The 8,068-nt window shown below is 39.3% G+C and overlaps 1 protein-coding gene across 8 annotated transcripts in view; it reads right to left on the minus strand.

The window, feature by feature from the left end:
• LOC135323515 (zinc finger protein 462-like) overlaps positions 1–7,455 on the minus strand; it is a 117,374-nt gene extending 109,919 nt beyond the window's left edge. For 2 of the 8 annotated variants that reach the window (XM_064500215.1, XM_064500209.1), the window contains exon 1: positions 6,738–7,441. The gene's annotated coding sequence lies outside the window, so the exon portion shown is untranslated. Of the gene's footprint in view, positions 1–2,742; positions 6,449–6,737 lie in introns of those variants that run through there. The other 6 variants (XM_064500217.1, XM_064500216.1, XM_064500212.1 and 3 more) reach the window with 6 other exon arrangements.
• Positions 7,456–8,068: the final 613 nt, after the last annotated feature.

Consider the following 8,068-nt stretch of genomic DNA (forward strand, 5'->3'; position numbering starts at 1 on the left):
CATCTCTGGAAAAACTAGAGACAAATATCCATATCTGATTCACAGCACAGACCACAAGACCATGACTCCAAGCAGTCTCACAAGTTTAGCCTGGACTGGAGTATCCACTTTGTTCAAAAACAGAAGGAAGTTGTTAGCCAACCACTAAGTGAATTAACTTTACCGGTCACTCTAGAACTTCTGCCTAACCTGAGTTACAAAATATGGAATTATTTAAATTAACAGGAGAAAGAAGGCAGAAAAGAAAAAATACTTTTTTTTTTTTTTAGCTTCATCACCATACAACTGAAATGACATTCAGACTGCAGTGAGCCCTTTATTCATGATTCTTTTCCCAGCTTGACACTAAATTAAAATCTTCAGCAGACCAACCATCTTTCAAGTCCTTAAAAGGTAAATACACCTCCCTGCATGTCAAACAGCACTCTCCCTTGACCTGAATCTACAAGCGCATATAGCCTTCCCTTAGCCATTTCATTTAATAAATAAGGTAAAGAAAAAACATGCAGCTGCTGCAATATACATTTTCAGTGTCTCCTTCCCCCATCCTCCTCTTTCCTTTTCCAACAATCAGAGATCAGGGAACAATTTGCAGAAGAAACATGGTTATTACTTATCACAGAAGGCCTACAGACATGTTTTTAGTCATGGCAACTGACCAGTCCATTTTTTGTGTTCCATCTACTTCCCAGTAAATACTACTACCCCATGATGCTTTCTTCCCATGATTACTGGTATTATCCCAAAGCAACACTACTTGAACCCTAAGAACTACTATCATGAAGAAAGTTTGCTCACTGAACCAATGCAATGAAGCCCCTATTGCCCACAAGGCCATGGAAACAGTTACCACCAGATTTTATTTTAACTATCTTTCAATACAAGATCTTCTCTTTCATATTATTAGGAGCACATTGAGTTCTCAGTCTTTATCATTCTTTGTAATATCTGCTTTGTTTTGTCTTGCAAAAATAATCTCTTGCCTGTCTTCTCTATTAACAGCAAGCTTCCACTACATATAATTATGGCATGCCTTAGCCTAATTTTCTTTTTGCTGAATAGTTTTGCCTATTTTCTATTTCTGCTGAGGCTACCATTTATTTTTCTTGATACACTAATCCTTGCATCATTTGAAGGCCTGACTTCCTCTACCAAGACAGCAGCTGGGGTTCTAATTCTCAGGACCCTTTCCAGAGCTTTTTATTAGCAACTATAATGCTGTTGCTCAATACCCTACTTCTTAATCTTCAGGTCAGTGCAGAGGCTGTACCTGCAACAAGCATTGCAAATATGATATCTAATGCTGCTGCTCACCCATTCCCTAAATAACTGGCAAACTATTATTTGCACATTCCTGTCACTAACAGAAGAAGGAAAAATACAGGCACACAATACAAGCAGATGCAGGCCTCTAGCTTCTCCACAAAGGTCTGAAGTCATTCTCCAGTTTTCTGCATAACTAATAATATTGTTTTAGCTTCTTCCACAAAAAATGACAAGCAGCACACACTTTAACAACTGGATTCTTAAATTAACTGGTTTAACCTTTAAGGGAGTAGCCTGGTAAATCAAGTGCTTTTTACAATTATGTGGCCTCATTGCACTGGCCCTTAAATGATTGTTACCCCAATAAGCTCTCAGTAAGTCTTCTCTAATCACTCATAACATCGATGCTGTGCCTATAGCTCTTCTGGCCGACTTTAAAGTACATATTCTTAAAAAGACCGTATTTGACTCCTCACTCAAGAGCAATAACTATGCACCCTGAGATTTCTCATATATATTTTTAAAGCACCAGATAGACCTAAACTGTTTGTCTCCCTTGAAGGACCTCTTCACAAAATAAACTTTTAGCCTCAGCCAATCACTTATTATATTTCTTCTAGAGACCAACTATCCATGATTACATCACAAAGACTACTCAGAAATCAAGAGGTTTCTAGATCAAAGGGAAACAGAAGGCATGGCTTTTATTGCTGTGTCTAGGACTGACATTCAGTTAACCACTGCAAATCAAAAGTGACTACAAAACAATCACGACTTCCCATAGTGGGGGGGGAAAAGTTCTTTTCCAAACATTATTTAAATAAAACTTTCTTCAATTAGTGATTAGGTAAGAATATTTTAAGGATATTACAATAATTGGATACTGCCTCAAGTTGAACAAGCAACTGTACCAATAATAAAGCACTCTTGCTAAGGATAAAAAATAAAGTCACATATAAGCCTGGGTGTTTCAAATAGATTACATTGGAAATAAAGATTCCCCTTTCTCCATCTCAAAATCCCTCTTTCAAACCCCTTCAGAGTTGAGTTTGCACCGCAACATCTGGGGTAGTTTCATAAAACTCGAGAGATGAGTGGCAGACTTGGAGTCTTTGGTATTGCTTCCAAAGTTAAAAGAACAAAGCAGTACAAAACCCAAAATAATCTCAGTTGACTTTTTATTTATTCATGTGTTCAACTTCTCAAACACAAGCTTAACAGGCAGAATAATGCTTCCAAAGCTCAGGACATAAATGAAGACTGAATTCTTATAAATCAAGTCCCCTCATGTGGAAACTTCTATTAAAGCCTTTTCACTAGAACTAACAAGATAGCTCAACTTATAATCATCATCTCCCTTCCTCCCCCTTTTCTTCTTTCAACACTGGCATACACAACATGCTATTTTAACTCCTTTCCTGTTCTCCTAGTTCTGGATCATTTTATTTTCAACAGTCAACAAGTTTAGAGAAGTACCATGCTGATGTTCAAGTGTTTACAATGTTAACTGCGTCTGCCAGCAGCTGAAGACTTTCATCACACCACCTTCTCCAGCACCTCTTTGATTAAAGAATTTGAGTTCTTCTCTCCAAGAGGTTAAAGGATGGCAGTCTTCATTCTTATCACATTTTTTTCTTCAAAATTACTTTCATTCTTTGAAGAGTAAGATGGAGTTCTCCTCATTCACTCCTCAGTTAACATTTTGCAGACTCCTGTTCAAAAGTCCTATGGGCCCATATTGTATTTTACTAGCACCTGAAAATTTCCATTTAAGAAAAAAAAAAAACAAAAAAAAAACCCAACACTTTCACGCAGACTGCTTGATTATTCAGTACTCTAGAAGGAAGCAACTGTCTGAAAAGAAAGCAGGTGTTTAGATTGATGGAGTCAAGAATTTTTACTAAAGCCACAAATTAGAAGTTCATACTTGATCACATCCTTTAAGTGTTAAGCAAACCATTCAATTCTGTCACTAGTAGAACACAGTTTCCATCTGGAACAAGTTTACAAATTGGATTATTTCAGTCCAATAGAGAGAAACTTCCATGAAAATAACATTTGTATGACTTCCTACTATGATGCACTATAAGTACAAAACAACATCTGGAAGAACAAAATAACTAGGAGGACACACAAACATGTTATAACTTAACATTCTTCGTAGACTTTTCCTGATCTATCAAGAGGATCTCCTTCCTCTACAATAAAACTTCAAGTCACTCTTTTCAATATTTCAGTGTTTGGGGTTTTGTTTTTTTTTTTTTTTTTAATAGTTACACATCTATATTTTTTGTCTGTACATTTTGTTAGTGATGGTTTCATAATAGCACAAAGCTAGTTAATGACTATTATGTAACTTCGCCAATTTCACAGATTTAAGTCCTTTTCCCCACAGTTTCATACTACGAAGCAGGTTTTTGCTTATTTGAGAAGTTATCTGCAACAACACAGAGAAAGTTGCAGCGGATTAGAACAATCTCAAATAATGCTGTAACCCTACACATTAGTTGTAAGTAATCCAAAAACCATCAGAGGAAAAGAATATTTACCCTTGTTTCTGGGAGTTCCAAATTTCAAGAAGTATCTTTGGGGTTTTTTTGAAGTAATCTTCCTCAAACTGTAGTTTGTACTATAATAAAATTGTAGTACTTCCAATTTCCTTTGTAAGCCTAAAATTCAACTTGTCCATTCCTTAGGGCCCAATGTAACATCCGTCAGATATCCCAACATCTATGTAGAGTACAATTCCCATCCAATATTTATTAGTCCTCTTACAATCGCTCATGGCTTCCAACCATCAATGCTCCTTTAAATCAAAACCCACAACACTATTAAGTTTGTTTTTATCTTTACTGAATAATAATGATCATTAAAAAAAACACTTCTGCTTGCAGTAGCTCTACTTTCCATCCATCATCCAATTATGTACTCATATTCTTCATATCCTAACCACCCATGCACATTTAAATTTCTCCCACATAACAAAAATATTATTTCAAATTGATGGAAAAAATAAATGCTAAGTGTGACCTTTTAAATCCCACATTTCTCAACAATGTAATTAATTACAAGTCTAATAACAATGTATAAGGAAATCAATTGTTTAAAGTACTGTTTTTAAGTGGTGATCTTTGGACTATTTCTAATGGACCTAAAAATGATAATCAAGAAAATCAAGTTCATGTACTACAGAATAAGCTATGAATGCAAAGTTTCTAAAAGAGCTAGCACTGTGGAAAGTTTCTGAATGCCCACAAATCAAAAACAATTGAAAATCATTGTTTTGAACCAAAAATTTAATGTCTAATTGCAAAGTTAATTAGCTAATTGTGACTAGCGTGTTTCAAGACCATCTTTCAAGACCAATCATATTTCATCTAATATTTTTCCTATGGATTTGTGTCTTCAAATTCAGTAGCACAGCTCTTTAAGATGCTCAGGCACTAAAGCATTTAATTTGAAATTTTGAGGAACTATATCTACTATACAACGGATAGTAGCAAGAGTCATGAAAGTTGGTGGTGTCCCCATCCCCCCCAGCACAAGGAATTATGCATTTTATGGCACTCTGAGAAGCCTCCTAAAAGCTTTCCAGTATTATAAATATGCAACCTAGTGAGCGAAAAAAAATATTCCGTGTTAAAATGCATCTAGAAGAAGGAATGCTCTTGAACATCACAAGTTAAAGTGCTAAAAATCAGGCCATCATCACCACATAGAAAGAATGATATTTCATGATGTTCTCTGGAAGAATCTGAGCAGCCTCAGGCTATAGGCACTTACCTTCAAATATTATATATATTGCACACACATATGCTATTTCTTTAGCCAACTGATCAACCCCTTAAATCCTATGAACTTTAACCAAAGATAGATATCTAGAAAAGTGGCCTCAACATGAAAGTTTAAAAAAAAAAAAAAAAAGTGTTTCTCTATGTGAAGGAGAATCTAAGCAATTTCCTCCAATTCTCATTTTCTGATAGCATGAAGTCAGAGAGAAGATCCATCATAACGTTTGAAAAACTGAAGAAACCGGGGGGGGGGGGGATTGCCATCAAAGCTTCAAAGAAAAAAAAAAAATTTGCAGAGACATCCATAATGTTAGGAGCACTTCCTATTTGTCTACTGGAAGCCTGCTTGTTCTCTCCTCCATTTTCTGGTGGAGCTAGAGAACATGACATGGCTTACCTGACTCAGATCACAGGACTCTGACAAACTAGTCACTTCCTCTTAGACACGCAAGCAGTTTTATGAGACACACACACACACACTAGCAGCAGTAAAAAGCACTTAAACTTGAGCATCTTTCCCTTTCCAAACATTAGAAAACTAAATATAACCCCCCCTCCGGGGGGAGGAGGAAATGCTATCAGATCACATCTACAGGAAGCTCCAGGATGATCTGTTTGTAGGATAGAAACCACAATGCTAAGAGAGGGGAAAAAAAAAAAGGAGGGGGGGGGGAGTTATTCCAGTATTTCAGAAGACATAAAGAGCCTGTAGACTGCATGCACATATGGGAGAGAAGCTTTGTGTTGTGGAGCCTGAACTGGAACCAAAGCAGACAGCTTGCAAATGGAGGACAGGAAGATAAAGAAAGGGAAAGAGGGGGAGAGAGAGAAAGCTGCCACGAGTAACGAAGAAAGGAGCGAGAGAAAACTCCTTCCTTGTCTGACTTAAAGATAGAGACATCGGGAAACTGAGCAAGAAGTGGGATCCTTCCTCTTCCTTTCTTCCCTTCTCTTTCTTGAAAAGAGAGAGCAAAAGCGTGTATAATGGCTTCTGCTCTCCAGCCGAACGCTGTCCTCCTCCAAGCAATGTCCTTCAGAAACCACAAGCCGCCCCCCCCAACACACACACCCCCGAGACACAGCCAGAGACCCCCACATCCCAACCTCAGGAGAGCCGGGGGGGGGGGGGGCGGACACAAATATCTGAGTGAGGGACCAGCTTTGCGGGGGGGGGAGACACGACAAAGACAGAAAGAAGGTCACCCGATTGCCTGAGTCGTGCCAGCACGGAGCTTTTCTCTCCTCTGCGCCTCTCCCGTCTCTGATACAAATCCACATGCACAGCACCATCCAGACCTTGTGCGCACACACACGCGAGCACCCCCACCCCAAAAGCTCTGCTGATATCTCAGTTATTTCTCTAAATCCCCCCCCTTTAATGCAACAACAAAATATTAATTAACCGCCTTCTTCCTCCTCCCACCACCAGCACCTCCTCCTCCATGCAAGAGACCTCTCTCAACCAAAACACGCCGCTCTCTTTTTTTTTTTTTTTCCTCCTTTCTTCCTCTTTCCTCCTCTGGCCGAATGAATGGATTTCAGAGAAAGATGGTGGAAAAACAGCGCATACATATACATACATACATACACACACACACACACACACACACACACACACACACGAATGAGAGAATCTCTCCCATGCCAAACCAGAGATGGGTTTTAATTAAAATAACTTACAGGAGCGTCCCGACGCCGCTGCCACCTCCTCCTCTCTGCCTAGCTCTTCTTGTTATTGTTGTGGAAGTTGCTTTGTGAGTCTCATGTGCTCCTTGCCAGGTCTCAGCAATGGAGGATCGCCATCTTTCCCTGCTCCCCCCCCTTCCTTCTTTCACTGGTTTGCTGCAGATGACCTGAGATATCCGTCTCTCTCACACACATTCTATGTCTCAATCTGAATAATGAGCAACCAGAGGGAGAGAGAGAAAAAAGACAATCTCCTCTCCTACCACACAAAACACAAGAGCACCAGGGGGTGTAAGAATCCTTTCCAACAACAACGTGTAGGGGAAGAGGAGGAAAAAGAGAAAGAAAACAGAAGAGGAAAAAGCAAGAATAAAAAGGAGGAGGGACGTGGGAGAGGAGGGAGGAAAGAAGGAAAACAAGGAAGAGCTCTAGGAGGCAGAACAGATGGAAGAGAAGATGGTAGTGATAGAGGAGGAGGTGTTGAAGATGAAGGAGATTAAGAGGAGGAAGGTGGTAACAAAAAGTTAAGGTTTGGGACACTGAGTCACTCACAGGCCAGGGAGGAGGAGAAGGAGGGGGGGAAGATCTGAAGAGCTTCCCCTTCCAAGCTGTTGCCTTCACAAAGCTTCCTGCACAGGAGCGCTCACCAGCTCCTGCGATGCTGGGGGAGCCGCTCGGATGGAGCTCTCTGCTGGGTCATAGCTCTCTTCCAGCCATGGCAAAAAACAGTTTCTGCATGCAGATCTGCCCCTGAGGTAATCCCTCAGGCACATCCATCTAGAAGCTGATCTTCCTTGAGCAGGGTAAATAACATAAATGGTGCTGGAGGTTGGAAAATATAAAACCAGATCTATCACATGGCTGGTTTTAAATCCCCCTTCCAACTTATATTTGATGTAGAGAAAAGAAACTCAAATTGTCCATTTCTGGCATGTATTTTGAAGTCTTCTCTCAGAAATAAAGACAGTGTCATCTCTATTTTTTTTTCTCATAAGTATGTAGAAGAAAAGAGTACTACCAAGCACCAAAATTATTTCCTAGATTTGTGAAATGTTTTGGCTGCAAAATAAAATAAGTAATCATTTTTAAATAACTTCCAGGCTTTCCAACCCCAACTTTCTGCACTTTTGTGACTGATCATTTAAAACCGTGGAAAGTAACAATCAAGGCTCATAACGAAATGGTGTCATTAAGGTAAAAAAGCAAAAATGAAGCTGCCCCCAAGATACCTCTTTTGCACATCTCCCCCCCCACACACACACACACTTCTTCCTACAGCACCAAGTCAAATTCTTTCCGGTTTTACATCTAGCACTGTAGAGTGT

Source organism: Dromaius novaehollandiae, chromosome W, assembly GCF_036370855.1.
Source record: "Dromaius novaehollandiae isolate bDroNov1 chromosome W, bDroNov1.hap1, whole genome shotgun sequence".
Lineage (NCBI taxonomy): Eukaryota > Metazoa > Chordata > Aves > Casuariiformes > Dromaiidae > Dromaius > Dromaius novaehollandiae.